Source organism: Pseudophryne corroboree, chromosome 3 (genome assembly GCF_028390025.1).
Source record: "Pseudophryne corroboree isolate aPseCor3 chromosome 3, aPseCor3.hap2, whole genome shotgun sequence".
In the NCBI taxonomy this organism is placed as follows: domain Eukaryota; kingdom Metazoa; phylum Chordata; class Amphibia; order Anura; family Myobatrachidae; genus Pseudophryne; species Pseudophryne corroboree.
Genome location: NC_086446.1, coordinates 404,549,218 through 404,571,255, shown reverse-complemented (window position 1 = coordinate 404,571,255; position 22,038 = coordinate 404,549,218). Strand labels below are relative to the sequence as shown.

At 48.4% G+C, this 22,038-nt stretch overlaps 1 protein-coding gene across 5 annotated transcripts in view; it reads left to right on the top strand.

Moving 5' to 3' along the window:
• PHF20 (PHD finger protein 20) overlaps positions 1–22,038 on the top strand; it is a 360,572-nt gene that overhangs the window by 50,041 nt on the left and 288,493 nt on the right. The gene's annotated exons all lie outside the window — the stretch shown is intronic.

The window sequence follows — 22,038 nt, the reverse complement described above, 5'->3', positions numbered from 1 at the left end:
GATGGCCGTCGCTGGGCAACGACACACCTGTGCATTGTGGCCGCCGCGCATGCGCAGAACCGTCTCGTCCGCACCGCTACGAAACACAGCAGCGTGCAAATGAGTTGGAATAACCTGCTGCCAGTCCGCCTGCCTCCTCCGCCATCAACAATCCCCACTCCCTAGCCGCGGCGCAGGTGGAACAAAAGCTGCTGCGGCCACCGGCATAGATGTGTTTGAAAGCGGCGCAGCATTAGACTTTCATAGCCATCTCTGCGCCGCATACTCTTGATCCCTGGAGCCTCCTCTGCACGTGATGTCACAGAAGTGTCTCCCCACCACTGACTCTGCAACACAGCACCTGGGCTGCCGGCCTGGAAGCCCCGAGATGGCTAATGTAACGGATAGAGTGGGTGATATCGCGGAGGGTAATGTCTGGATGCTGAATTAATGTAAAGGAACAGCACTCTCACCCTTTACATTGATTCAGCCAGTCAGTCAGTTCTGCCAGCCAGTCACTATTAGCGCTTGTGTCCCAACGTGCAGCATTACAGGGAAGTAGACGCATTAAATAAACTACACCTCCCAGCAGCCTTTAACGCCAAAGCATTCTGGCGCTAAAGCCTGCTGGGAGCTGTAGTTTGAGTGCATCTTCTTCCAGAATATGCAAATGTCATAAGTTCCAACAAAATGATAGTAATATTTTTGTCTTCCCTATTACTTTCATAGTATTGAGGTATGCTAGCCTCAGCTTTAATCATGCTAGTGTTAAGGTCCCTAAACAGTGTAGGGCCCTTTAGGGAAGGTGTCGGGTGCAGATTAGATTTCTCACCACTGTTGTCAATGCTGCTTTTTAGAATGAAGTAACTGCTGCTCCCCCAACCTTTCTGACTGGTGCTGTCATTGGTGGCCAGTGAGGATAAGGCTCAGCGCCTTACGCCGTCTGTTTCACACTCCCTGCCGCCCCTCACAATGAGGCCACTCCCCTTATGACAGTCCGCTTCTCTCTTAACCCCTCTGAGAGGTTTAACACTTGCCTTTACTGGCAGCACTCTCCCGAGTCCCGGTTGCAGCTTTTACAGCGGTGAAAAGTGTGGGGAAGTTGCCCATGGCAACCAATCAGAATTAAAGTAACATTTATAATTTGCATACTATACAATTGTACGGAGCAGCTGTATGTAAGTTTATGTAGTATATACATACAATTTAGAGGTATTTTACATTATAACCGGCACCATTTCCCTGTAATTTATGTACTTGCATATCTAACCCTTTGCAGGGTTAAAGGAAATCCTAACCCCAGAATGTACAAAATTAACTGGTCCTTGTCGCACCCAGTAGTCTAGACTTGTTAAACCACTTTATGCGGCTAAACCCTGCCTGTTTGGGCATTATCAGTGTAAAATTGAATGGGCACCCAGCTTTGGAACAACAATTGACTATTGCCCCGTGTATTTATACAAAAAATAAAACTTCTTCACCAGAGGTAATTTGAATTTCTCTGATGTCCTAGTGGATGCTGGGGACTCCGTAAGGACCATGGGGAATAGACGGCTCCGCAGGAGACTGGGCACATCTAAAGAAAGATTTAGGACTATCTGGTGTGCACTGGCTCCTTCCCCTATGACCCTCCTCCAAGCCTCAGTTAGATTTCTGTGCCCGGCTGAGCTGGATGCACACTAGGGGCTCTCCTGAGCTCCTAGGAAGAAAGTGTTTGTTAGGTTTTTTATTTTCAGTGAGACCTGCTGGCAACAGGCTCACTGCATCGAGGGACTAAGGGGATAAGAAGCGAACCTACCTAAGTGGTGGTAGCTTGGGCTTCTTAGGCTACTGGACACCATTAGCTCCAGAGGGATCGAACACAGGACCCGACCTCGTCGTCCGTTCCCGGAGCCGCGCCGCCGTCCCCCTTACAGAGCCAGAAGCAAGAAGGTGGTCCGGAAAATCGGCGGCTGAAGACTTCGGTCTTCTCCAAGGTAGCGCACAGCACTGCAGCTGTGCGCCATTGCTCCTCATGCACACCACACACTTCGGTCACTGATGGGTGCAGGGCGCTGGGGGGGGGGGCGCCCTGAGCAGCAATACTGACACCTTGGCTGGCAAACTGGCACCATATATAGCCCCAGAGGCTATATAGGTGCTTTTTAACCCCTGCCAGAATCCATAAAAATGTGGGAGAAAGTCCGCGAAAAAGGGGCGGAGCTATCTCCTTCAGCACACTGGCGCCATTTTTCCCTCACAGCTCCGTTGGAGGGAAGCTCCCTGGCTCTCCCCTGCAGTCAATACACTACAGAAAGGGTTAAAAAGAGAGGGGGGGCACAATTTAGGCGCAGTATAATATAATATATATATATATATATATATATATATATATATATATATATATATATATATATATATATATATATATATAATATGAGTTCCAAACAAGAAGGCACTCTGGAGACATCAATTGTAGCAAAAGTGTATTAAGGTCGGGACCCGACCTTAATACACTTTTGCTATTTTTGCTACAATTGATGTCTCCAGAGTGCCTTCTTGTTTGGAACTTGCATTATTTCTGATGTGGCACCGGAGCAAGCTGCCGTTTTAGTGGAGTGCCGGCAATATATGGTTATATATATATATATATATATATATACCCAGTCCCTCCAAGCTACTTGAGAGGCTTGCCTACACTCGCCTTACACACTTTCTTAACTCGCACAACTTATTGGATCCACTTCAGTCAGGCTTTCGTGCCCAACACTCCACAGAGACGGCACTGACCAAAGTAGTGAATGATCTAGTCACTGCTAGATCAAAAGGCCATTACACACTACTTATTCTTCTAGATCTCTCTGCTGCTTTTGACACTGTTGACCACTCTCTTCTCATACAAACACTACAATCCCTAGGTCTTCAGGACACTGCCCTTTCTTGGTTCTCATCCTACCTATCTAATCGCTCTTTCAGTGTTCACTTCTCTGATTCTACCTCCTCTTCTCTACCTCTATCAGTTGGAGTACCGCAAGGCTCAGTCTTAGGTCCTCTGCTTTTCTCAATCTATACCTCCTCTCTTGGTAAACTAATCAGCTCCTTTGGATTTCAGTATCATTTGTATGCTGATGATACTCAAATCTACCTATCCTCCCCAGATTTGTCACCACCAGTATTGGCTCGTGTCACTGGATGCCTGTCTGCCATTTCATCTTGGATGTCATCTCGCCACCTCAAACTCAACATTTCCAAAACCGAATTAATTATTTTCCCACCAGCTAAGAGTAGTTACCAACCTGATATCTCTATAACTGTTGACAATGCAACTATCCACCCCACCCCACAAGCTCGTTGCCTAGGTGTCACCCTTGACTCTGAACTGTCCTTTGTTCCACACATTCAATCTGTCTCTAAATCATGTTACATGCACCTTAAAAACATATCCAAAATACGCCCTTATCTTACACAAGACACTGCAAAAACTCTAATCCATGCACTCATCATCTCCCGCATTGATTATTGTAATAGTCTCCTTACTGGTCTTCCCAAACATAGGCTATCACCACTTCAATCCATTTTAAATGCAGCTGCGAGGCTAATCTTCCTCGCCAGACGTTCTTCATCTGCTGATCCGCTCTGTCAGTCCCTCCATTGGTTACCGGTATTCTACCGTGTCAAATATAAAATACTTTTACTTACATACAAGGCTATTAACCAAACTGCACCATCATACATCTCCTCACTCATCTCAAAATATCTCCCTACCAGACCTCTCCGCTCTGCACAAGATCTGCGTCTCTCATCCACATGCATTACCTGTTCCCTCTCAAAATTACAGGACTTTACCCGGGCTTCACCCACTCTGTGGAATGCACTCCCACGCACAATAAGACTCTCCTCTAGTCTCCAAACCTTTAAACGTTCTCTGAAAACTCATCTCTTCAGACAAGCCTACCAAATTTCAGACCCACACACATAACCTTCACAGCTTCCCTATCAAGTTACATCCCCTCTGTACAGTCCACATAAACTCACATTTTGTCTTCCAACATTGCTGGGTGATCATATCATATAAGAACCTAGCAACCTGGGGAACCATTATGTGACAGGTAGCATCTATCCTTGTGTATCAATGCCTATTTCCCTATAGATTGTAAGCTTGCGAGCAGGGCCTTCCTACCTCTGTCTGTCTGTCTGTCTGTCTTTGCCCAGTTTTGTTCTATAATTGTTGTTCTAATTGTAAAGCGCAACGGAATATGCTGCGCTATATAAGAAACTGCTAATAAATAAATAAAAAAAAAAATATATATATATATATATATATATATATATATATATATATATATATATATATATATATATATATATATATATATATATATATATATACACACAGCTATAAGGGAAAACACTCTTATATGTGATATATAGCGCCCTGGTGTGTGCTGGCATACTCTCCCTCTGTCTCCCCAAAGGGCTTTGTGGGGTCCTGTCCTCTGTCAGAGCATTCCCTGTGTGTGTGCTGTGTCGGTACGGCTGTGTCGACATGTATGAGGAGGATAATGATGTGGAGGCGGAGCAAATGCCTGTAAATGTTATGTCACCCCCTGCGGGATCGACACCGGTGTGGTTGGACTTATGGAAGGATTACGTGAAAGTGTCAACTCCTTACACAAAAGGTCGACGACACAGAACAGCCGGCTACTCGGCTTGTGCCTGTTCCAGCGTCTCAAATGTCATGGGGGGCTCTAAAAACGCCTGCTGCCTCAGATGGCAGAAACAGATGTCGACACGGATACCGACTCCAGTGTCGACGACGATGAGACTAGTGTACCCTCCAAATAGGTCCACCCGTTACATGATTGAGGCAATGAAAAATGTATTACACATTTATGATAATACCCCAGGTACCACATAAAAGGGTATTATGTTTGGTGAGAGATAACTACCAGTAGTTTCTCTAACGTCCTAAGTGGATGCTGGGGACTCCGTAAGGACCATGGGGAATAGCGGCTCCGCAGGAGACTGGGCACAAAAGTAAAAGCTTTAGGACTACCTGGTGTGCACTGGCTCCTCCCCCTATGACCCTCCTCCAAGCCTCAGTTAGATTTTTGTGCCCGAACGAGAAGGGTGCACACTAGGTGGCTCTCCTGAGCTGCTTAGTGAAAAGTTTAGTTTTAGGTTTATTTTCAGTGAGACCTGCTGGCAACAGGCTCACTGCACCGAGGGACTAAGGGGAGAAGAAGCGAACTCACCTGCGTGCAGAGTGGATTGGGCTTCTTAGGCTACTGGACATTAGCTCCAGAGGGACGATCACAGGCCCAGCCATGGATGGGTCCCAGAGCCGCGCCGCCGGCCCCCCTTACAGAGCCAGAAGACTGAAGAGGTCTGGGAAATCGGCGGCAGAAGACGTCCTGTCTTCAATAAGGTAGCGCACAGCACCGCAGCTGTGCGCCATTGCTCTCAGCACACTTCACACTCCGGTCACTGAGGGTGCAGGGCGCTGGGGGGGGCGCCCTGAGACGCAATAAAAACACCTTAGATGGCTAAAAATACATCACATATAGCTCCTGGGCTATATGGATGCATTTAACCCCTGCCAGTTTTTCCTTAAAGCGGGAGAGGCCGCCGAGAAGGGGGCGGAGCCTATCTCCTCAGCACACAAGCGCCATTTTCCCTCACAGCTCCGTTGGAGGGAAGCTCCCTGACTCTCCCCTGCAGTCCTGCACTACAGAAACGGGGTAAAACAAGAGAGGGGGGGCACTAAATTTGGCAGATTAATAATACAGCAGCTATATAAGGGAAAAACACTTATATAAGGTTATCCCTGTGTGTGTGTGTGTGTGTGTGTGTGTGTGTGTATGTGTATATATATATATATATATATATATATATATATATATATATAATCTATCGCGCTCTGGTGTGTGCTGGCAAACTCTCCCTCTGTCTCCCCAAAGGGCTAGTGGGGTCCTGTCCTCTATCAGAGCATTCCCTGTGTGTGTGCTGTGTGTCGGTACGTTGTGTCGACATGTATGAGGAGGAAAATGGTATGGAGGCGGAGCAATTGCCTGTAATAGTGATGTCACCCCCTAGGGAGTCGACACCTGACTGGATGGTCGTATGGAAGGAATTACGTGATAGCGTCAGCACTTTACAAAAGACTGTTGACGACATGAGACAGCCGGAAAAACAGTTAATACCTGTCCAGGCGTCTCAAACACCGTCAGGGGCTCTAAAGCGCCCGTTACCTCAGATGGTCGACACAGACCCAGATACGGACACTGACTCCAGTGTCGACGGTGAGGAAACAAACGTATTTTCCAGTAGGGCCACACGTTACATGATCACGGCAATGAAGGAGGTTTTGAACATTTCTGATACTACAAGTACCACAAAAAAGGGTATTATGTGGGGTGTGAAAAAACTACCCGTAGTTTTTCCTGAATCAGATGAATTAAATGAGGTGTGTGATGAAGCGTGGGTTTCCCCTGATAAAAAACTGCTAATTTCTAAAAAATTATTGGCATTATACCCTTTCCCGCCAGAGGTTAGGGCGCGTTGGGAAACACCCCCTAGGGTAGATAAGGCGCTCACACGCTTATCAAAACAAGTGGCGTTACCGTCTCCGGATACGGCCGCCCTCAAGGAGCCAGCTGATAGAAAGCTGGAAAATATCCTAAAAAGTATATACACACATACTGGTGTAATACTGAGACCAGCAATCGCCTCAGCCTGGATGTGCAGTGCTGGGGTGGCTTGGTCGGATTCCCTGACTGAAAATATTGATACCCTGGACAGGGACAGTATATTATTGACTATAGAGCATTTAAAGGATGCATTTCTATATATGCGAGATGCACAGAGGGATATTTGCACTCTGGCATCAAGAGTAAGTGCGCTGTACATTTCTGCCAGAAGAGGGTTATGGACGCGACAGTGGTCAGGTGATGCGGATTCCAAACGGCATATGGAAGTATTGCCGTATAAAGGGGAGGAGTTATTTGGGGTCGGTCTATCGGACCTGGTGGCCACGGCAACGGCTAGGAAATCCACCTTTTTACCCCAGGTCACCTCTCAGCAGAAAAAGACACCGTCTTTTCAGGCTCAATCCTTTCGTCCCCATAAGGGCAAGCGGGCAAAAGGCCACTCATATCTGCCCCGGGGCAGAGGAAGGGGAAAAAGACTGCAGCAGGCAGCCTCTTCCCAGGAACAGAAGCCCTCCCCCGCTTCTGCCAAGTCCTCAGCATGACGCTGGGGCCTTACAAGCGGACTCAGGTACGGTGGGGGGTCGTCTCAAGAATTTCAGCGCGCAGTGGGCTCACTCGCAAGTAGACCCCTGGATCCTGCAGGTAGTATCTCAGGGGTACAAATTGGAATTCGAGACGTCTCCCCCTCGCCGGTTCCTGAAGTCTGCTTTACCAACGTCTCCCTCCGACAGGGAGGCGGTATTGGAAGCCATTCACAAGCTGTATTCCCAGCAGGTGATAATCAAGGTACCCCTCCTACAACAGGGAAAGGGGTATTATTCCACGCTGTTTGTGGTACCGAAGCCGGACGGCTCGGTGAGACCTATTTTAAATCTGACATCCTTGAACACTTACATACAAAGGTTCAAATTCAAGATGGAGTCACTCAGAGCAGTGATAGCGAACCTGGAAGAAGGGGACTATATGGTGTCTCTGGACATCAAGGATGCTTACCTCCATGTCCCAATTTGCCCTTCTCACCAAGGGTACCTCAGGTTTGTGGTACAGAACTGTCACCATCAGTTTCAGACGCTGCCGTTTGGATTGTCCACGGCACCCCGGGTCTTTACCAAGGTAATGACCGAAATGATGATTCTTCTTCGAAGAAAAGGCGTCTTAATTATCCCTTACTTGGACGATCTCCTGATAAGGGCAAGGTCCAGGGAACAGTTAGAGGTCTGAGTAGCACTATCTCAAGTAGTGCTACGACAGCACGGGTGGATTCTAAATATTCCAAAATCGCAGCTGATTCCGACGACACGTCTGCTGTTCCTAGGGATGATTCTGGACACAGTCCAGAAAAAGGTGTTTCTCCCGGAGGAGAAAGCCAGGGAGTTATCCGAGCTAGTCCGGAACCTCCTAAAACCAGGCCAAGTGTCAGTGCATCAATGCACAAGGGTCCTGGGAAAAATGGTGGCTTCTTACGAAGCGATTCCATTCGGCAGATTCCACGCAAGAACTTTTCAGTGGGATCTGCTGGACAAATGGTCCGGATCGCATCTTCAGATGCATCAGCGGATAACCCTGTCTCCAAGGACAAGAGTGTCTCTCCTGTGGTGGTTGCAGAGTGCTCATCTTCTAGAGGGCCGCAGATTCGGCATTCAGGACTGGGTCCTGGTGACCACGGATGCCAGCCTGAGAGGCTGGGGAGCAGTCACACAGGGAAGAAATTTCCAGGGCTTGTGGTCAAGCCTGGAGACATCACTTCACATAAATATCCTGGAGCTAAGAGCCATCTACAATGCTCTGAGCCTAGCAAGACCTCTGCTTCAAGGTCAGCCGGTGCTGATCCAGTCGGACAACATCACGGCAGTCGCCCACGTAAACAGACAGGGCGGCACAAGAAGCAAGAGGGCAATGACAGAAGTTGCAAGGATTCTTCGCTGGGCAGAAAATCATGTGATAGCACTGTCAGCAGTGTTCATTCCGGGTGTGGACAACTGGGAAGCAGACTTCCTCAGCAGACACGACCTCCACCCGGGAGAGTGGGGACTTCACCCAGAAGTCTTCCACATGATTGTGAACCGTTGGGAAAAACCAAAGGTGGACATGATGGCATCCCGCCTCAACAAAAAACTAGACAGATATTGCGCCAGGTCAAGGGACCCTCAGGCAATAGCTGTGGACGCTCTGGTAACATCATGGGTGTACCAGTCAGTGTATGTGTTCCCTCCTCTGCCTCTCATACCCAAGGTACTGAGGATCATAAGAAGGAGAGGAGTAAAGACTATACTCGTGGCTCCGGATTGGCCAAGAAGGACTTGGTACCCGGAACTTCAAGAGATGCTCACAGAGGACCCGTGGCCTCTACCTCTAAGAAAGGACCTGCTCCAGCAGGGACCCTGTCTCTTCCAAGACTTACCGCGGCTGCGTTTGACGGCATGGCGGTTGAACGCCGGATCCTGAAGGAAAAAGGCATTCCGGATGAAGTCATCCCTACCCTGATCAAAGCCAGGAAGGATGTAACAGTACAACATTATCACCGTATTTGGCGTAAATATGTTGCGTGGTGCAAGGCCAGGAAGGCCCCTACAGAGGAATTTCAACTGGGTCGTTTCCTGCATTTCCTACAAACAGGACTGTCTATGGGCCTAAAATTAGGGTCCATTAAAGTTCAGATTTCGGCCCTGTCGATTTTCTTCCAAAAAGAACTGGCTTCAGTTCCTGAAGTACAGACGTTTGTCAAGGGGGTACTGCATATACAACCTCCTTTTGTGCCTCCAGTGGCACCTTGGGATCTAAATGTAGTTTTGGGATTCCTAAAATCACATTGGTTTGAACCACTTTCCACTGTGGACTTAAAATATCTCACATGGAAGGTGGTAATGCTGTTAGCCCTGGCTTCAGCCAGGCGTGTCTCAGAATTGGCGGCTTTATCCTATAAAAGCCCTTACCTAATTTTTCATACGGACAGGGCAGAATTGAGGACTCGTCCTCAATTTCTCCCTAAGGTGGTTTCAGCATTTCACTTGAACCAGCCTATTGTGGTGCCTGCGGCTACTAGGGACTTGGAGGACTCCAAGTTGCTGGACGTAGTCAGGGCCCTGAAAATATGTTTCCAGGACGGCTGGAGTCAGAAAATCTGACTCGCTATTTATCCTGTATGCACCCAACAAGCTGGGTGCTCCTGCTTCTAAGCAGACTATTGCTCGCTGGATTTGTAGTACAATTGAGCTTGCACATTCTGTGGCAGGCCTGCCACAGCTAAAATCTGTAAATGCCCATTCCACAAGGAAGGTGGGCTCATCTTGGGCGGCTGCCCGAGGGGTCTCGGCTTTACAACTTTGCCGAGCAGCTACTTGGTCAGGGGCAAACACGTTTGCTAAATTCTACAAATTTGATACCCTGGCTGAGGAGGACCTGGAGTTCTCTCATTCGGTGCTGCAGAGTCATCCGCACTCTCCCGCCCGTTTGGGAGCTTTGGTATAATCCCCATGGTCCTTACGGAGTCCCCAGCATCCACTTAGGACGTTAGAGAAAATAAGAATTTACTTACCGATAATTCTATTTCTCATAGTCCGTAGTGGATGCTGGGCGCCCATCCCAAGTGCGGATTGTCTGCAATACTTGTACATAGTTATTGTTACAAAAATCGGGTTATTATTGTTGTGAGCCATCTTTTCAGAGGCTCCTCTGTTATCATGCTGTTAACTGGGTTCAGATCACAGGTTGTACGGTGTGATTGGTGTGGCTGGTATGAGTCTTACCCGGGATTCAATATCCTTCCTTATTGTGTACGCTCGTCCGGGCACAGTATCCTAACTGAGGCTTGGAGGAGGGTCATAGGGGGAGGAGCCAGTGCACACCAGGTAGTCCTAAAGCTTTTACTTTTGTGCCCAGTCTCCTGCGGAGCCGCTATTCCCCATGGTCCTTACGGAGTCCCCAGCATCCACTACGGACTATGAGAAATAGAATTATCGGTAAGTAAATTCTTATTTTTTCCTGCATCTGAGAAATTAAATGAGATGTGTGAGGAAGCGTGGTCTTCCCCCGGTAAGAAATTGATAATTTCTAAACGGTAATTGGCAGCGTACCCTTTCCCGCCAGAGGATAGGTCACGTTGGGAAATACCCCATAGGGTAGATACAGCGCTTACACGCTTATCAGAAAAGGTGGCACTACCGTCTCCGGATACGGCCGCCCTGAAGGAACCTGCTGATAAAAAGCAGGGGGTTACCCTAAAAGATATAGTCACACACTTGGGCATTATATTGCGACCAGCCATTGCTTCGGCATGGATGTGCAGTGCTCCCGCTGCGTGGTCAGATTCCCTGTCGGAAAATTACTATGGATAGGGACAATATTTTGCTGACAATAGAGCATATAAAAGACGTGGTCTTATACATGCGTGATGCACAGAGGGATATTTGCCGGCTGACATCAAAAATAAGCGCTAGATCCATTGCCGCCAGACGGGGGTTATGGACTCGACAATGGTCAGGCGATGCCGACTCGAATCGGCACATGGAAGTTTTGCCCTATAAGGGGGTAAAACTGTTTGGGGATGGTCTTTCAGACCTCTTTTCCACAGCTACTGCTGGGAAATCGACTTTTTTGCCACAGGCCACCCCACAACAAAAGAAAGCACCGTATCATCAAGTACAGTCCTTTCGGCCCCAGAAAAGCAAGAGGGCTAGAGGCTCATCCTTTCTGCCGAGAGGCAAAGGTAGAGGAAAAAGCTGCAGCACACAGCTAGTTCCCAAGAGCAGAAGTCCTCCCTGCGTCCGGTAAGTCCACAGCATAACGCTGGGGCTGCTCAGGCGGACCCGGGTACGGTGGGGGCCCGTCTCAGAAATTTCAGCGCCCAGTGTGCTCTCTCACATGGATCCCTGGGTCCTTCAAGTAGTATCTCAGGGGTACAGGCTGGAGTTCGAGACGTTCTTCCCCCCTGCCGTTTCCTAAAATCTGCCTTACCGGCACCTCCCTCTGGCAGGGAGGCGGTGTTGGTGGCTATTCAACACTATAATCACAACAAGTGATTGTCAAGGTGCCCCTCCTTCAGCAAGGAAGGGGTTACTATTCCACAATGGTTGTGGTACCGAAACAGAACGGTTCGGTGAGACCCATCTTAAAATTAAAATACTTGAACTTTTATATCAGAAGATTCAAGTTCGAGATGGAATCGCTCAGGGTGGTTATTACGAGCCTGGACGAGGGGGATTACAGGGTCTCCCTGGACATCAAGGATGCGTACCTGCATGTCCCCATTTACCCTCCTCACCAGGAGTACCTCAGATGTGTGGTACAGGACTGTCACTATCAGTTCCAGACGCTGCCGTTGGAGTTGTCCACGGCACCGAAGGTCTTTACCAATGGCCGAAATGATGATACTCCTTCGCAAGAAAGAAGTTTTTATTATCCCGTACTTGGACGATCTCCTGATAAAGGCGAGGTCCAAAGAACAGTTGGTAGTTGGGGTAGCACTCTCTTGGGAAGTGCTACAACAGCACGACTGAATTCTCAATATTCCAAAGTCACAGCTGGTCCCGACGACACGTCTTCTGTTCCTGGGAATGATTCTGGACACAGACCAGAAAAGAGTGTTTCTTCCAGTGGAAGCACACGAGTCCTGGAAAAAAAAATGGTAGCTTCGTACGAAGCATAATTCCATTCGGAAGGTTCCACGCAAGGACGTTCCAGTGGGACCTGTGGGACAAATGGTCCGGGTCCCATCTACAGATACAACAGCGGATAACCCTGTCGGCAAGTAACAGGGTGTCGCTGCTGTGGTGGCTGCAGAGGGCTCACCTACTAGAGGGCCGCAGATTCGGAATACAGGACTGGGTCCTGGTGACCACGGAGGACAGCCTTCGGGGCTGGAGTGCAGTCACGCAGGGAAGAAATTTCCAAGGAGATTTCGCTTCACATAATTATTCTGGAGCTAAGGGCCATTTACAATGCCCTAAGCAAGGCCCCTGCTTCAGAACCAGCCGGTACTGATCCAATCAGACAACATCACGGCGGTCGCCCATGTAAACAGACAGGGCGGCACAAGAAGCAGGATGGCGATGGCAGAAGCCACATGGATTCTCCGATGGGCGACCTACACCCGGGAGAATGGGGACTTCTTCCAGAAGTTTTCCAAATGCGGGTAAACCGTTGGGAATGACCACGGGTGGACATGATGGCGTCCCGCCTCAACAAAAAGTTGAAAAGATATTGCGCCAGGTCAAGGGACCCTCAGGCGATCGCTGTGGACGCTCTAGTAACACCATGGGTGTACCAGTCGGTTTATGTGTTTCCTCCTCTACACCTCATACCCAGGGTACTGAGAATAATAAGAATGCGAGGAGTGAAAACCATACTCGTGGTTCCGGATTGGCCAAGAAGAGCTTGGTACCCGGAACTTCAAGAGATGCGGGCAGAGGACCTTTGGCCTCTGCCGCTCAGACAAGACCTGCTGCAGCAGGGACCCTGTCTGTTCCAAGACTTACTGCGGCTGCGTTTGACGGCATGGCGGTTGAACACCGGATCCTAAAGGAAAAGGGTATTCCGGAGGAAGTCATCCCTACCCTGATCAAAGCCAGGAAGGATGTCACCGCAAGACTTTATTACCGCATTTGGCGGAAATATGTTGCTTGGTGTGAGGCCATGAAGGCCCCGAAGGAGGAATTTCAACTAGGTCGATTCCAACACTTCCTGCAAGCAGGGGTGACGTTGGGCCTCAAATTGGGGTCCATCAAGGTCCAGATTTCGGCTCTGTCGATTTTCTTCCAGAAAGAACTGGCTTCACTGCCTGAAGTTCAGACTTTTGTCAAAGGAGTTCTGCATATTCAGCCTCCTTTTGTGCCCCCAGTGGCACCTTGGGATCTCAATGTGGTTTTGGCATACCTGAAATCACATTGGTTCGAACCACTTAAGACTGTGGAATTAAAATATCTCACGTGGAAAGTGGTCATAAGATGGATAGGGCAGAATTGAGGACTCATCCTCAGTTTCTCCCGAAGGTGGTCTCAGCTTTTCACTTGAACCAACCTATTGTGGTGCCTGCGGCTACTAGGGACTTGGAGGATTCCAAGTTGCTGGACGTAGTCAGGGCCCTGAAAATTTATGTTTCCAGGACGGCTGGAGTCAGAAAAACTGACTCGCTGTTTATCTTGTATGCACCCAACAAGCTGGGTGCTCCTGCTTCTAAGCAGTCTATTGCGCGCTGGATTTGTAGCACTATTCAGCTGGCGCATTCTGCGGTAGGATTACCGCAGCCTAAATCAATAAAAGCCCATTCCACAAGGAAGGTGGGCTCATCTTGGGCGGCTGCCCGTGGGGTCTCGGCTTTACAACTTTGCCGAGCAGCTACTTGGTCAGGGGCAAACACGTTTGCTAAATTCTACAAATTTGATTCCCTGGCTGAGGGGGACCTGGAGTTCTCTCATTCGGTGCTGCAGAGTCATCTGCACTCTCCCGCCCGTTTGGGAGCTTTGTTATAATCCCCATGGTCCTTACGGAGTCCCCAGCATCCACTAGGACGTCAGAGAAAATAAGATTTTACTCACCGGTAAATCTATTTCTCGTAGTCCGTAGTGGATGCTGGGCGCCCATCCCAAGTGCGGATTGTCTGCAATACTTGTACATAGTTATTGTTACAAAAATCGGGTTTTGTTGTGAGCCATCTCTTCAGAGGCTCCAATTGTTATCATACTGTTAACCGGGGTTCCTATCACGTGTTATATAGTGTGATTGGTGTGGCTGGTATGAGTCTTACCCGGGATTCAAAATCCTTCCTTATTGTGTCAGCTCTTCCGGGCACAGTTCCTAACTGAGGCTTGGAGGAGGGTCATAGGGGGAGGAGCCAGTGCACACCAGGTAGTCCTAAATCTTTCTTTAGATGTGCCCAGTCTCCTGCGGAGCCGTCTATTCCCCATGGTCCTTACGGAGTCCCCAGCATCCACTACGGACTACGAGAAATAGATTTACCGGTGAGTAAAATCTTATTTTATAGTTTTATCTTTCTCAGTTGTTTTAGGTTACATCAGTTTGAAAATACCAACTTTAGACTCGATCCAATTGCAGGTGAATGGCGCAAGTTACTCGTGCAACGATACCGCATCTCGTGGCCTCATCTCACCCCGAATTCGCACACGGATCTGCAAACTTGTGCAAGTCCAAGCTGTTGTAAATAACTTTCAGGATGAGAACATCACCCATTGGGGGCAATTTAAATGTTTTTACCCATTTACTTATCAAAGATTTCTGCTTGGAACCTCCTGAGCTGCACACAGAAATCTGCCCAAGTAGGACTTTTGGGCGACGTAACAAACATTTTGTGCAAGATTGAAATGTTTGTCGTGCCAGCGGCCACTATTCAATTGTAGATCTGAGGCGTGATTCAACACTATCAAGCTGAAATGTAAGAAAAGTGACCTGTTTGTGCTCCCAAATGTCACTTTTCCCGATTGTGCCCATTAGTTTAGTCTGGTTTAGCCCCCCTACACGAATGAGCACGATAGCTGACATCAATTAAATATTGCTTCTGCAATCTCCTATCACATTAGACGGGAGATCGGGGGTTGGTTACTAATTGAATTGGGACATTGAATTGGGAAAGCTCTAAATTGGGAAAGCTGATTTATGCAGCTTGTCCCATGCATTTTGAGCTCGACATCCACAACAGTGATGGGTGGCCAAAAACCATCAAATGGCTCCCGTTCACTGTAAAGGGGGTACACACGTAGAGATGTGTGCTTAAATTCTAAGCAATCTGACGGTATGTATAGCCCGTAGCGATACGCGGCCCCGCGCGTCTTTATCGCTGACTCTAGATTGGCCTGCATGCATGCATGCATGCCAAATCTAGTCGAAGTGAGCGTTTGGTTTTTATTTTTTTGCCCCCATCGATTAGCACACACCATGCTGTGTGCTGAGCGTCTTGAGATGTGTGCTGAGCGATCTGTGCAAGTAAGCTTCAATCCATGAAGCATGTTGTATGTTTAACATTGTGATGGCAATAGCAATGTTTATAATTCTGAGTGATAGACTGACCAGATAGGGAAGACTTTGGGCAGTTGGTCAGCTTAACAAATGTAGCAACAATTGTAACAAACCTTCCCTGTTTATACAGTACAAAGAGTGTGGAGTGTTTAATAGTCTCTCTACTCTATGGCGAGTGCAGAGATTGATTATATTTTTTTACACTATGTTTAAACAAAAAATGCTGCAGCACCTCTGCCCCAGCTGCTGCAGCACCTCTTTCTTCCCATATCCCTCTACATTGATGCTGCAGCACCTCTCTCTGCTTCTCGAGCTGCTCCAGCACCCTCTCTGCCCCCCAGGCTGTTGAGGTTCAGCTTTCTCTGCCCTTCAGGCAAATCTGGTACATTATTTTCATTAATGCATAGTGGGATTATCAGGTCTGGGATGCCAGTTCTATGGTATTAATTATTAATTGCATTGAGGCATTGGGGGGATTATCAAGTTGTATGTGTGTGCCAGTGAGTGAGAGTTTTGGGTGGGCCTTCAGATTCTGGTGGGGGGGGGGGTGTCTCACATGTTGGGCATTGTTTTCATTTAAGCATTGTGAGGTTATTACATCTGGGGAGGTTTGTTTTGGGGAATTCGTTTTATTTGGAGTTATCGGGTCTATTGGGTTTCACATTTGGGGCATTATTTTCATTGAAGCATTGGGTTGTGATGTTATGATGTCGGGGCATATATGGTGTTTTTAATTTAGTTTAATTTAACACTTAAATGATTAAATACAACTACTTCCATAGGGGCTCTACTGTGGCATAATGTGTATAAGCGGCTCTACTGTGGTGTAACGCATATAAGTAACTCTGTGTCAGAACATTTATAAGCGGCCCTAATGTTTTGTGTAACGTGTATAAGGGGCTCTACTGTGGCGTAACGTGAATAACGGAGTCTGCTGTATGGTGTATTGTGAATTGGTACTATTTTGTGACCACTCCTTCTCCCCCTGAAGTCGCGTCCCTATATTTTTTGTTGTGCACCTTCGGTATGTACTGTCCCTGTTTTAAATATGGAGGGGTGCCCAAAGGAAACTTTCACCCTGAGCTCCACAAGGTCTAGAACCAGCCATCACCAATTTGGGATTTTTAAATATTTTTACTTTTCAAATGTTACTTTCCGCCACATGTTGGCCAGGCCCCCAATTCAGTACAGGGAATGGGGTACACTTGATCCGGGCACATGGTACCTAGCTAAACCTATGACTGCATAAATTAATCTTGTGCTGTAGAGAGCAAAACAAATAATCCATTCTTGTTCAGGAGAATACACTTTTGAGTAATGCCATTTTCTCTTACGTCCTAGAGGATGCTGGGGACTCCGTAAGGACCATGGGGTATAGACGGGCTCTGCAGGAGATATGGGCAATATAAAGAACTTTAGAATGGGTGTTCACTGGCTCCTCCCTCTATGCCCCTCCTCCAGACCTCAGTTAGATCCTGTGCCCAGAGGAGATTGGGTGCATTACAGGGGAGCTCTCCTGAGTTTCTCTGATAAAGAATTTTGTTAGGTTTTTTATTTTCAGGGAGCACTGCTGGCAACAGGCTCCCTGCATCGTGGGACTGAGGAGAGAGAAGCAGACCTACTTAAGTGATAGGCTCTGCTTCTTAAGCTACTGGACATCATTAGCTCCAGAGGGAGTCGGAACGAAGGTCTCCCCTCGCTGTTTGTCCCAGAGCCGCGCCACCGTCCTCCTCGCAGAGCCGTTAGATAGAAACAGGGTGAGTATAAAAGAAAAGAAGACTTCAAGGCAGCAGAAAATTTCAGATCTTCCCTGAGGTAAGCGCGCAGCGATAACGCTGCGTGCCATTGCTCCCACACACTAGCGGGCACGGATGGGTGCAGGGCGCAGGGGGGGCGTCCTGGGCAGCAATAAAAACCTCTAATTCTGGCATTATAAGGTTAGACACTGCGGAGGCAGTAATTCTATAAATCCCCCGCCAGTTTTGTGATATTTCTGAGCGGGACCGCAGCCCGCCACTGGAGGGGGCCGAGCTTGGTCCCTCAGCACTAACCAGCGCCATTTTCTCCACAGAGATCTGCAGAGAAGCTGGCTCCCTGGTCTCTCCCCTGCTGAACACGGTGACACAGGGCTGAAAAGAGGAGGGGGGGCACTTGTAAGGCGCAGTGAGTGTATTAACACAGTGATTAAGATAAAAGCGCTATTATCTGGGAGATTATTTTCCAGTGTCAGTTGGCGCTGGGTGTGTGCTGGCATACACACTCTCTCTGTCTCTCCAAAGGGCCTTATTGGGGAACGGTCTCCATATAAATATATCCCTGTTGGGGTGTCGGTACGAGTGTATCGGCATGTCTGATGCGGAAGGCTCAGCTAAGGAGGAGGTGGAGCAGATGATTGTGGTGTCTCCGTCGGCAACGCCGACCCATGATTGGATGGACATGTGGAATGTTTTAAATGCAAATGTGACCTTATTACATAAGAGATTGGACAAAGCAGAGTCCAGAGAAAAAGCTGGGAGTCAATCCACCGCTTCGACTGGGTCACCAGGCCCTTCTGGGTCTCAAAAACGTCCCCTATCCCAAATAGCAGACACTGATACCGACACGGATTCTGACTCCAGTGTCGACTACGATGATACGAGGTTACACCCAAGGGTGGCCAAAAGTATTAGTTATATGATTATTGCAATAAAAGATGTTTTGCATATCACAGATGACCCCTCGGTCCCTGACACGAGGGTGCCCATGTATAAGAAAAAGAAATCTGAGGTAACCTTTCCCCCATCCCATGAGCTTAACGAGTTATTTGAAAAAGCTTGGGAAACTCCTGATAAAAAAAACTGCAGATTCCCAAAAGGATTCTTATGGCGTATCCTTTCCCTGCACAGGACAGGATACGTTGGGAATCCTCACCCAGGGTGGACAAGGCTTTAACACGCCTGTCCAAGAAGGTGGCGCTACCGTCTCCGGACACGGCAGTCCTCAAGGATCCTGTTGATCGCAGACTGGAAACTACTTTAAAGTCTATTTATGCGCATACAGGTGCTTTGCTCAGACTGGCAATAGCATCGGCATGGGTGTGTAGTGCAGTGGCAGCTTGGACAGATACCTTGTCAGCTGACCTTAATACCCTAGACAGGGATACCATTTTATTGACCTTAGGCCACATTAAAGACGCAGTCTTATATATGAGGGACGCTCAAAGAGAGCGGGTGATGCCGACTCAAAGAAGCATATGGAGGTTTTGCCATACAAAGGTGACGTTTTATTTGGGGAAGGTCTCGCGGACCTGGTTGCCACAGCTACCGCGGGTAAATCTACCTTTTTGCCTTTTGTTCCCCCACAGCAGTAGAAAACTCCACAATATCAGATGCAGTCCTTTCGGTCGCATAAGTCCAGAAGAGGTCGGGGCTCATCTTTCCTTGCCAGAGGTAATGGTAGAGGAAAGAGAGCACCTGCTCCAGCTAGTTCCCAAGAGCAGAAGTCCTCCCCGGCTTCTACTAAATCCACCGCATGACGCTGGGGCTCCACTGATGGAGTCCGCACCGGTGTTGGCACGTCTGGGTTCTGTCAGACGTGGATCCTTGGGCTACAAACTGGAATTCGAAGAGGTGCCCCCTCGCCGATTTTTCAAGTCGGCCTTGCCAGCTTCTTCCCCAGAGAGGGAAGTAGTGTTAGCTGCCATTCAAAAGCTGTGTCAACAGCAAGTGATTGTCAAGGTTCCCCTAGTCCAACAGGGGAAAGGGTACTATTCGACCCTGTTCGTGGTCCCGAAGCCGGATGGTTCGGGCAGACCCATTTTAAATCTAAAATCCCTAAACCTGTACTTGAAACAGTTCAAATTCAAGATGGAATCGCTCCGGGCTGTGATCTCCAGTCTGGAAGGGGGGATTTTATGGTGTCACTTGACATAAAGGATGCATACCTTCATGTCCCCATATATCCTCCTCATCAGGCGTACCTGAGATTCGCTATACGGGACTGTCCTTACCAGTTTCAGACGTTGCCGTTTGGGCTTTCTACGGCCCCCAAGGATTTTCACCAAGGTGATGGCGGAGATGATGGTGCTCCTGCGCAGGCAGGGAGTCACAATTATCCCATACTTGGACGATCTCCTGATAAAAGCAAGATCGAGAGATCAATTGCAGAAGAGCGTGTCGCTCTCCCTGAGAGTGCTACAACAACACGATTGGATTCTCAATCTGCCAAAGTCACAATTGATTCCAACGACTTGACTATCATTCCTAGCCATGATTCTGGACACTGAACAGAAGAGGGTTTTTCTCCCAATGGAAAAAGCCCAGGACCTCCAGAACATGGTCAGAGACTTGCTAAAACCAAAAAGAGTGTCTGTTCATCAATGCACTCAAGTTCTGGGGAAAATGGTGGCAGCCTACGAGGCCATCCCCTTTCAGTGGGACCTCCTGGACAAGTGGTCAGGGTCCCATCGACTAATACATCAGAAGATAAGCCTGTCCCCCCGGGCCAGGGTGTCTCTCATGTGGTGGCTGCAAAGTGCTCACCTTCTAGAAGGTCGCAGGTTCGGCATTCAAGACTGGGTTCTGGTGACCTCGGACACGAGCCTCCGAGGATGGGGAGCAGTCACACAAGGAAGAAATTTTCAGGGACTATGGTCAAGCCATGAGGCTTGTCTACACATCAACATAATGAAATTGAGGGGCCATATTCAACTGCCTACGACAAGCGGAGAATCTTCTACGCGACCGGTTCTGATTCAATCAGACAACGTCACAGCCATGGCTCATGTAAACCACCAAGGCGGGACAAGGAGCAGAGTGGCAATGGCGGAAGCCACCAGGATTCTAAGCTGGGCGGAAATCACGTAAGCGCCCTGTCAGCGGTCTTCATTCCGGGAGTGGACAACTGGGAAGCAGACTTCCTCAGCAGACACGATCTCCATCCAGGAGAGTGGGTACTTCATCAAGACGTTTTTACAGAGATAACAAGTCTTTGGGGAATTCCTCACATAGACATGATGGCGTCACGCCTCAACAAGAAGCTTCGGAGGTATTGTGCCAGGTCAAGGGACCCTCAGGCAGTAGCGGTAGACGCCCTGGTGACAACTTGGGTGTTTCAGTCGGTCTATGTGTTCCCCCCTCTTCCTCTCATCTCAGAAATTTTGAGAATCATAAGACAAAAAAGAGTGAAAACAATCCTCATTGTTCCAGATTGGCCTCGAAGGGCCTGGTATTCAGATCTTCAGGAGATGCTCACAGAAGTTCCATGGCCTCTTCCTCTCAGGGAGGACCTGTTACAACAGGGGCCCTGCGTGTTCCAAGACTTACCGCGGTTACGTTTGACGGCATGGCGGTTGAACACCGAATCCTAGCTGGGAAAGGTATTCCGGAGGAAGTCATCCCTACTCTGATAAAGGCTAGGAAGGAGGTGACGGCAAAACATTATCACCGTATCTGGAGGAAATATGTTTCTTGGTGTGAAGCCAAGAATGCTCCTATGGAAGATTTCCTTCTGTGCAGTTTTCTCCACTTTCTACAGACAGGAGTGGATATGGGCTTAAAATTAGGCTCCATTAAGGTACAGATTTCGGCCCTGTCTATTTTCTTTCAGAAGGAATTGGCTTCTCTCCCAGAAGTCCAGACTTTTGTAAAGGGAGTGCTGCACATCCAGCCTCCTTTTGTGCCCCCAGTGGCACCTTGGGACCTTAACGTGGTGTTGCGGTTCCTGAAGTCTCACTGGTTTGAACCTCTTCAAACGGTTGAATTGAAATTTCTCACTTGGAAGGTGGTCATGTTGGCCTTGGCATTTGCAAGGCGGGTGTGTCTGAATTGGCGGCCTTGTCTCACAAGAGCCCCTATTTGACCTTCCATGTGGATAGAGCAGAGTTGAGGACTCGTCCTCAATTTTTGCCTAAGGTGGTTTCTTCATTTCATATGAACCAACCTATTGTGGTGCCTGTGGCTACGGGTGACTTGGAGGATTCCAAGTCCCTGGAAGTAGTCAGGGCCTTAAAAATCTATGTAGCCAGGACGGCTCTGGTCAGGAAAACCGAAGCACTGTATGTCCTGTATGCAGCCAACAAAGTTGGTGCTCCTGCTTCAAAGCAAACTATTGCTCGCTGGATCTGTAACACGATTCAGCAGGCTCATTCTACGGCGGGTTTGCCGTTAACAAATTCAGTAAAGGCCCATTCCACTAGGAAGGTGGCCTCTTCTTGTGGGCGGCTGTCCGAGGCGTCTCTGCTTTACAGCTTTGCCGAGCAGCTACCTGGTCAGGTTCAAACACTTTTGCAAAGTTCTAGAAGTTTGATACCCTGGCTGATGAGGACCTTTGCGATTGCTCAGTCTGTGCTGCAGAGTCGTCCGCACTCTACCGCCCGGTCTGGAGCTTTGGTATAAACCCCATGGTCCTTACGGAGTCCCCAGCA